Below are 10,535 nucleotides of genomic sequence, written 5' to 3' on the forward strand. Positions count from 1 at the left end.
GATAGTTCACAGTTTAAAGGTCATTAAAATCATCCAAAAAGTTCTTTACCTAAGAATGGTGGCAAATCTAGTGCTGAGGCTTCACGAATGGAGGAAGACTGAGAGGTCAGGGCTACCAGCAATCAAGAGATGGGCACAAGGTTGGGGATGGAGCTCAGCAGGGCTCTTGCCTAGCATGTGTGAGGCCCTGGGCTACATCCCCAGCTCCACATTTAAAAAGAAAGAAAGATAAGAAAAGACAACAAAAGAAAATGAGAGAGTGAGATAAACCCTGGCACATGGCAAATGGCCCCAGAAGCACAAAATAGGAGAAAAGACAGGCTGTACAAAACTTCTTATTAGATCATGCAAAGTTTTGGGGCACTGGTTTATCCAAAATAAATAAATGAATGAACAAACAAGCAAACAGTGATGAATGAAATCTTTGATTCCAGATGGGACAATAATATCGGGGGTCTTGGAGTAACTAGAATGAGGTGGTTAGTCCTTTATTTTAAATGTTTTTCCCCTAAAGTAGAATAATAAAGTGCAAAGCAAAATCTAAGAACCTCTAATAAAACACTAGTCTCCCACTGAATTCTTCTCAGTCTACTTGGATTTTGGCTATATTATAATCCTCTGCAATTCTGAGCTATCTTTTTGATTTCTAAAATAGAAATGTTGAAGCACTATATTCAGATGATAAATAGCATCACAGTAAGAACAATACCTGTATAGCATAAAATGATGGTTTAGCCATCTAATCCTATATGTAGAGAAAAGGATTAAATTATTAGTTTTGCAGGTGTAAATTATTTGCTTTGAAGATCATCCATGGTTAATTTAAAAATCAGAATCACTCAACACATTGCTGATTATCTTTCACAGTGTTCAAGTTTGTACTCAGGGAACACAAACTGATCCCAGTCTTAGACAAACATAATAAGGATGTTAGGAAAGGATGATTTTCAAAAGTCATGCAATGCATCCACAGCCATGTATTAGTGTATTTTCTGTGCCACAGCTCCTTTTCATTGCACAAAGCTGTGAAAAATTACCTTAATTTAAGGAAAAGTCTTTAAAAACAAAGCATTACAAACAGAACCAACTCAACTACTTCTTAAGCCCTTGTGTTTGGTCTAGCACTGTGGTAGATGCTGCAGTGGACAAGATCTGACTTCAGAATATAGTTCTATTGACAAAAATTCTCACATTAAAATTGCACTATAATCTCAGGCTGAATATTAATAATTAAAGAAAGCTTACAGTTCATAGACTATTGTCCTGTGGAAATTCAGGAAACAAAAGATCATTGGAAGCAGACTTAATTAGGGAAGTTTCTTTGGATTCTGTGCATCATGGAACTGCCCAGGAAGGATAATCTTCTGCTTCATGGACCAGATCACCTGGTACAGGGCAAGGATCATGTAATAATTTTCTGAATTTCACTGAATGGAATATAGTGTTTGCAATAACAAAATGGAAGTGATTGAACTGTCAAACCAAGGAAAGAAGAAGTGAGAAAATAACAAATCAATATCATGTATGGAGCATTTTTGATAAAATATTTAACAGACATAATCATGAGGAAACCATCAAACAAATTCAAATAGAGAGACATGCTACAAAACACTTGACATATACTCTTCAAAAATATCAATGTAGTGAAAGACTAAATATCTTGCAGGGGTGTTCTAAATTAAAGGATACCAAAGAGACCAAACAATCTGTCACAATACATTTCCTTGATTATATCATGGACTGAGGTAAAGCAGCTATAGAGATCATTATTTTTTCAGAAACTGAAGAATGTGAATATAGATGGCACCTAAATGATATCACTGCCTCAGTGCAGACCTCTTGGGTTTGACAGTGGCACTGAGGTTGTGTAGGAGAGGTCTCCATGACTAGGAGATGCAGAAGACATATTTAGGGGTGATGTATCACATCTGAAATATGGTCTCAAATGGCTCAGAAAAAAGGTGTGTAGACAGACACACCACAAAGAGAGGAAGAGAAGCAACATGGCTTTGGTGTATCACAAACAGTTTTAAGAACAATTATGCATCAGATGAGACTAGGTTAAGTGGCAGATGGCACTGAGAAATGATGACATTGGAGCTGAGGTGGGTGAAGAGGGAAGGAATGAACAGATGATGGAGAACTCTGAATCATAAAGTGAGGAACTTGGCCTGGACTTGGAAAAACAACAGAGATACCGATGCCTGCTGTAGGTAGTCTCTGGCTTATGAGTAAAACAATGACTTCATACACCAGCAGAAAGCACTAGGAAGAGGGATGTTTTAGAGCCCAATTACCAGAGTCTCTCATAATTAACAGAGGGAGCATAATTAAAGCTTGGGCTCCATAGAAGCAGAAGGAACGAAAAGGCAGGGATAGATTCAAGAACAGTAGTGAGGACAAGCCATGAAGGAGCTCGTACGTGGGTCATGCATTCACTTACGACTATTTCCCTGCATTGCCGCCCCGAAAACCTCAAGGTAGTTCTCATCATCTCTCCTGATTCCATCACAATTTGGCCACAGCAATTTGACCCCAGTCAGAATGGGGTCTTCCTCACAAACCCAAAGTTTCCACCACAAATAATCCCCCCAAAGCAGCAAGATTCAAGAGAATAAGGACTGTGTGGGTCTGGTTCTACATTAATGTCTAGCACCTATACAGAAATCAAGAGGAAACAATAGTAAGCAGTGAGACAGGAGAAAAGAAGGTCAAAAATGTCTGTGATAAACAGTCACGCTCTCTACAGCATTAATTACAACATCCAAGTTCTACAATCATCTAAATGTTGACAAATACACTTATGGAGAGTGAGAGAGAGACAGAGAGAGACAGAGAATTTTTATAATGCATTCATTTGTCAACATTTATATGCACATAAGTATTTATATTTTTATATCTATATTTATATATTTTAGATGCATATGCATATATTTATATATAACCTCAAAAAAGTGGACAGAATGATAGTTACCAGGGCCTAGAGGGTGGGGGAGTTGACAGATGCTGATTAAAGGCTATAAATTTCAGCCATAAGATAAATTCTGGAGAACTTAGCATGGTAACTAAAGTTAATAATAAACATTTATTTGCCAATTGTTTCTCAATAAATCTGGGGAGATGCCTGTGAGATTTCCAGCATGGCAGGCTGAGTGACATGAAAGCACCTGGAAGGACACTGGCTTGGAGGAAAAGCACCATTCTCCATGTGATTTCAGAGGTAAAGGATGTCAGGGGGAGAAGTCCCAAGTCATATCAGGAACTGTCTGTCACAACAGTTTTCTCCCCAGATTGCTTTGTTTAATATACAGTAGACACACTTACTCATATAATTACTTTGTCTGACTTCCTGTCAAATCAATATCTATTCACACAAATCAATCTTGTTGCTTTGTCCTTAAAGGCATTTGGTCAATCTGTGTCACTATGAAGCAACATTCCAGGTTTTTTTCTCCTATGGATCTTTTTTATTTTCCTTCCTACATAGTTTTACCTCTTTTTTATATTATTATTGCATAGTTCCATTTTGTTTTGATTTCAATTTCATATATGCCAATGCAAGTCCAACATGATTTTATAGCTAATTTATGCTAGAGCTGTATTCTTTTTTTTTTTTTTTTTTTTTTGCATGCACTACATGTGTGCAATAAGAGCCCCCTAAAGGTTTGAGTCCTGGATCTGCTACCTACTAAATAAATTACCTGGACAGGTTAATTAACCTCTATAAAATAGGCATAGTAATATACATATAATTAAATATACACCTTAATTAAACAAAATAATTCACACAAATTATAGAACCTGAAAAAAATAGTAAACACTTAAAAATAAATCTTGTTACTATATTGTCATTGGTATTAATTTCATTACCATGAAGGCAATCCTGTGACTAATAATAGCATTACTATATACCTACTGATAAGAGTGCTAAAGAGACAAAGAGTTTTGAAGAATAAATTCTGATGACCATGGTCTAAATCCTCTAATTCTATAAATATATCCATAGAGCTGGAGTAACTTCTCTGTAGTGACACAACTCATGAGTCATCAACATCTAGTCCAGGATCTCCTGGCTTCCAGACAAGGGGTGTTTTATCCACTTTCACACAGTGTAGTTAGGTGGAAACGGATGGAATTACCAACAACATCCACTGCAATTTTAACATTTGTACAACCAGTGTTATGTCGCAGTACAAAAAAGTTATAAAACAAGAATGTTAGTTGAGGTCTAGTTTCTGGGGCAAGGATAAACTATTTATCAAAAGACTATGGGGGGGGGAGCTGGGGTTGTGGCTCAGTGGTAGAGTGCTTACCTGGCACGTGCGAGACCCTGGGTTCAATCCTCACCACCACATAAAAATAAATAAATAAACGTATTGTGTCCAACTACAACTAAAAAATAAATATTAAAAAAAGGCTACAGGGACACAGCCACATCAATGTTTATATCAGCACAATTCACAATAGCTGAACTGTGGAACTAACCTTGATGCCCTTCAGTAGATAAATGGATAAAGAAAATGTGGTATATATACACAATGTAATATTACTCAGCAATAAAAGAGAATAAAATCATGGCATTTGCAAGTAAATGGATGGAGTTGGAGAAAATAATACTAAGTGAAGTTAGCCAATCTCAAAAAACAAAATGCTGAATGTGTTCTCTGATATAAGGAGGCTGATTCCCAATGGGGTTGGGAGGGGGAACATGGGAGGATTAAACAAACTCCAGATAGGACAAAAGGGTGGGAGGAGAAGGGAGGAGGCATGGGGTAAAAAAAGATGGTGGAATGAGATGGATATCATTACACTAAGTACATGTATGAAGACACAAATGGTGTGAATATACTTTGTATACAACCAGAGATATGAAAAATTGTATGTGTAATATGAATTGTAATGCATTCTGCTGTAATATATAATGAATTAGAATAAAAAATTTAAAATAAATAAATAAATATTGGCATACATTCTTTCCTGAAGCTAGAACTTCTCCATAGAGAAAAATTTATTTTAATTTTGAAAGAATACCATTGGACAGCCCTTTCTATTAAATCCAAAACAAGTTTACAAAACTTTATCTTTGTGGCATAGAACAGGACTTTTTGACTTAACTAGAGTTCAAGCTTTGGTTGGTAAGTAAATGGGTTGACTTTGTCCCTCATACATAGCTATCGGTATATAAAAGTTGAAGCTGTTAGAAAGGGTTGTACATGTTGGCATTGGAGGGATGGAAGGTATTGAGAATACCAAGCCTAAGTTCAATGTTTTTTAACCTTGTTGAGTTTAACCCTGACTAAGACTAAAATGGACAGGCCCCTGGGATACAACTCACCACAAGCAAGAGAAGTACTTCCAACCAGGTCTAACACCAGGAGAAGGAAGATTCACTCCCACTTACAGCCTCAGCAGTGGCCAGAGCTAACTGAGCAACAACGAAAATCTCACTAGCAAAAGAAGCAACACTCCTGAATATCTTGACTTAGTAGAAGACAAGACTAATGGAAACTAACTTTTCATTTTCAGTAATCGCTGAAGAACACAAATAGTACTTGTAGCATATTTGCACATTTTTTCCTATAAAAGATAAAATACACTTGTATTAAAGTTAAGTATAGGGGCATGCTTACTTTTCTTAGCCTCGCCCCTGTGATATTATCATCCACCCTTTTTAACTCCATCTGCTCTTGTGATTGAAGTCACACCACCTACTTGGTAGAAGCCTGGATTATGTTGATCATTCGGGATTCCATATGCTTCTGGGTACATAGTTACCATATTGCCTAACTTGCAAAGCTCAGAAAACAGATTATTAAGGGAACTAAATGCCAGGAACTCAAAACACTAGAGACAAAATATGTAAATAAACCCAGGGAGAAATGCTGGCTTAAATTATCATTGAAATACAGCCTTAAAAATATATATACACAGAGAAACTGTTATCTTCCCAGGGCCTCCAGCATCACTAATTATATAAAACAGTAGCATTCATGAAGAAAATCTCCATCAATAACTCTAAATTGTTTAAGTCCATGGGTTGTATTCTCCACATTAAGTAAATACAAGCATTCAATTTTCATTCAAGGTCAGGCATAGTTAATATATCACAATTTTCTAGATTTTAGGTGGCACTTGCTAATTAGCTTTAATCTCATGTTGAGATGTATTGCAATAAGGGCAAGTAATTGAGAACCAAAATTAGTGCCCTGCTATACACACTGACTCTGGCTTGAAGATAAGATTTTCTTAGACAGATTATGATAATTTACTGTGTGTTTTAGTAAAAATAAACAAAAAAAATAAAATAATCCAATCAGTTTGGGAGAATAAATCTATCATTCCGTGTTTTTTGTTTGTTTGTTTGCACATCTATCTATGTACTGTTGTAGGCACTAGAATACAGCAGAAATAACTTGCAGATGATTTCTGTCCTCATACTGGGGTGTCAAGTATATGGAAGATAACAAAAAGAAAACAAGGAAGCACAACCGTGGCAAGTCATGACAAAGGACATAGAGTGATGGGCAGCAGCTAGCAGTAGGAGGTAAGTGACTGAAGGGACAGGTCCTTAGGGGTGGTCAGGCAATGCCCACTCAGAAGGTGGCATTTTGTTAAGATTTTAATAAGAAGGATCAAGGCAAGAAAAGAGACTGAAGAAAGATATGCCAAGCAGAGGGAAGAGCAAGTGCAAAGATCCTGAAACAAGAGCTCTCCATGTCAAAGTACAGAACAGATGCCTGTGTGATGATGGCATGCAGTAAGGAGGAGTGGCCTGTGTTGATGTCAAGAAAGAGGGCAGAGGCTCATCTCCCAGGTGTGTGACATGATAAGGGTAAGTAAGAGTTCCTTGTAATGTGTTATATACAATATCACTGCAGTTCATCTGAGCTAGCCAGTGAGATCAAAGACAATGATGACATTAGTAAAATTTTAAAATCAGAGAGGAATTTAAGAATCACCTATTCCACCCATTATTTCAGAGATGGCCAGAGAAAGGACAAAGGAGTCAATGAGGAAAAGAATCATAACTCCCTGTTCTCTAATGTCTGGTGACTGTTACACAATGCCCATGGCTTTTGGCTTTTCCCACTCAAGACCCTGTTGGCTTCTTCCTAGGCATTGTCCCATGACATATATCTGGTGGCTGAAGAAAGTTACCTGAGCTCTTCTTAGAGGAAGGAAATGTAAAAGAAAAAGAGAGTGGTGCATCATGCCCACAGGAGGGAGGTCCTGAAGGTTTTCTAGTTTTTCTCTTCTTAGATATACAGAGGGATGGGAGAAAGATATGGCAAATGCTATACGAATAACAAATTTGATGAACTTATGGAAAAATGGGAACTCCTAAAGGTAAAGCAACCTTAAATAGCCTATACTAATAGGTAAAGCTGGAAAAGACACAAAGTTTTCCAGAGTCATAAAATAAAATTACAAAAATACATTAAAATGGATTACATAGTTTAATACTTTCAAATGTCCAATTATTGATCATAAGTTGAATTCTTTTTTTTTAGAGAGAGAATCTTTTTTTTTTCTTTTTTTTTTTTTTTGTAGATGGACACAACACAATGCCTTTATTTTTATGTGGTGCTGAGAATCGAACCTGGGTTGCCCCCTGTGCTCTACTGCTGAGCCACAATCCCAGCCCCATAAGTTGAATTCTTAATGTATTTACCACTCTTTTCAATTATTTTTAACTAACCAACTAGAAATAAACAAAAAACCCCACAGAGATTAGTAATAAGAATAAAAGTATATAAAGTCACTTGATTGTATATTTAACTGTGGAACAGACTAACAAGATTTAAGGCAGTACCTCTCTTTCTGGAGAGACAAAGATTGGACTGGCCTAGTCAAAGTGTACATCTGCTTGTGGGCAAGAAGCCAGACCAAATGACTTTGTAATGCTCCTTCGTACAAGGCAATCATTTTTATTTTTACTCTCTGAATACAGAGAATGATTAGCTTGGCCAAAGCTCTAAAAAAGAAAAGTAAAGCAGATTTAAACTAACATCATGACAAAATAAGATAACTGCAACTTGGAAGTTGTGATCATCAAACATAGCAGTGCTTTTAATGTCGATAGCATTGTGTGTCAGGCAAACCATGATTTGTATACCCTGGGGATTACACTGGGGAAAAGCCCAGCCACTCATTTCAATCAAATTGATGGGAATAGACATGATTGAAATAAGCAGAGAATGCTTAAGGAAGAATTTGCTTAACAGTCACAGCTTCACATAAAACATCTCCTTAAATCACATATTTGTTAACAACATGAACAAAAATCTAAACAGCTCCATTTTCACATTGGTGAGGAATGCAAGTAATAAGGCACAGAAAATGGAAAGCTTATGCTTCAGAAATCTTCATCTCAATGCTAGATTTATAACTTATTTAAGCAAAAATCAACAGTTATTTTCTTCTTGTTCTTTTTATTTTAGTAAAAATACATAGCCAAAATCCTTTTTAACAGTGTGTCTTTAAATGCATTCACACTTAAGTTCAATTTATAAGTGCATTATTCACTGTCTCTAAATATTAGAATATTTGGATACCAGATACTTCCATTTCAGGAAGGTGAATGTCTTCAGTGAGTCTGATGGTGGCCCTTCAAATGATATGTCTATGCCCAAACCCCTAGTAACCTATAAATGAGAACCTCTTTGGAAAAGGGGTCTTTCCAGATATAATTAATGATCTCAAGATGAGATCATCTTGGATTATCGAGATGAGCCTTAAATCCAATAACAAGTGTACTAAAAAGAGACACAAACGAGAGATATGAAAAGAAGAGAAGGCCATGTAAATATAAATCAGTGATTGTGTTGTTACAGCAGCCAGAGGTAGATCTTTTCCAGGAGTCAACAGAACCTGGAAGACATATAGAAGGATTCATCCCTGAAGCCATCAAAGGAAGCATGGTATCATCAATACCTTAAGTCTAGACTTGTGGTCTCCAGAATTCTAAGAGGATAAATTTCTCTTCAATACAATAACAAAAGCAGGTCAATAAAGAGATAAAGTCACTTTTAAAAGATAACCACAGAAAATATGGAGCTGAAGAATATAATGAGTGAAATAAAAAATGGAATAAAGTATCAATACGATTTATCAGCAAGAGAAAGAATCTATAAACTCTTCAATAAATGATATTAGGAAGACTGGAAATCCATATGTATAAAATGATAAAAAAAGGAAATTGATTCCTTATCTATTTCAAAAAATGAAATTGGATTCTTATACACAAAAATCAACTCAAAATTTAAAGACTTAAATATAAAACCCTGAATCTATAAAATTCCTAGAAGAAACTATAGAGGAAAAGCTCCATGACATTGATCTGGCCAATGTTTTTCCAATTATGACACAAAAAAACACAACAACAACAAAAAATAAACAAATGGGACTACAGCAAACAAAAACGTCTCTGCACAGCAAAGGAAAAACATCTATCAATTTCAAATCAAGACCACAATGAAATATCATTTCATATTTCTAGGATGATTACTATCAAGATGTGAAAAGATAACCAGTATGGATGTAGAGAAAATGGAACCCTTATACACAGTTGACAGAAATATAAATTGGTGCAGCCATTATGTAAAACACCATGGGGAAATAAAATATTAAAACTGGGAGCTACCATGTGATCCAGAATACACTTCCAGGTATATATCCACAAGATGCACATCGCCATCTCAAGAAGAGATGTACTTCCATATCCGACACAGCGTCACTCATGACAGCCAAGATATGGAAGATATAAGTGGGTTCTTTGACCAAAATCTTCTCATTTCCTCTATCCCCGATGCCCTGGAAACCATCATTCTAATCAGTCCCTCCCACCCCCGTGTGTGTGTGTGTGTGTGTGTGTGTGTGTGTGTAAAACACACTACAATTCAGTTTTTTATAAAAGGAAACTCTGCATTCATGAAAATATGGATAAATCTGGAAGACATTTTGCTATGTGGAATAAGCCAGACATAGAAAAACAAATACTGATCTGACTTATATGTGGAATCTGCAAATGTTGAACTATAAAATCCAAGAGTAGAGTCATGGTTTCCAGAGGCTGGAGGGTGGGAAAAATCGGGAGATGTTGGTCAAAGTGTATAAAACTTATAGCTACAAGATAAATAAGTTCTGAAGATCTAATGAATAGTATTGTAACTATGGTTAAAAATAACATATTATGTTCCTTAACTATGCTAAACACTTTGGTCCTAAGTATTGTCTTCGCACACACTAAAAGGCAACTAGTGGAATGATGATTTGTTAATTAGCTGGACTGTGGTAATTATTTCAGAATGTATATGTGTATCAAAACTTAATGTTGTACACACTGAATATATATAATTTTTATTTGTCAATTATACCTATATAAAGCTGAAAAAATCTTTTTAAATGATATTTATATTTAATGATCAGATAAATATAAATAAGGGCTTCAGGAAGTGCTAATTTATATTAAATTAGCAAAATCTTTAAAAGCTGATAATACAACATATTCACAATATTATGAAGAATGGAATAAC

Source organism: Spermophilus citellus (genome assembly GCF_964194105.1).
Source record: "Spermophilus citellus genome assembly, chromosome: 12".
NCBI classification, from domain to species: domain Eukaryota; kingdom Metazoa; phylum Chordata; class Mammalia; order Rodentia; family Sciuridae; genus Spermophilus; species Spermophilus citellus.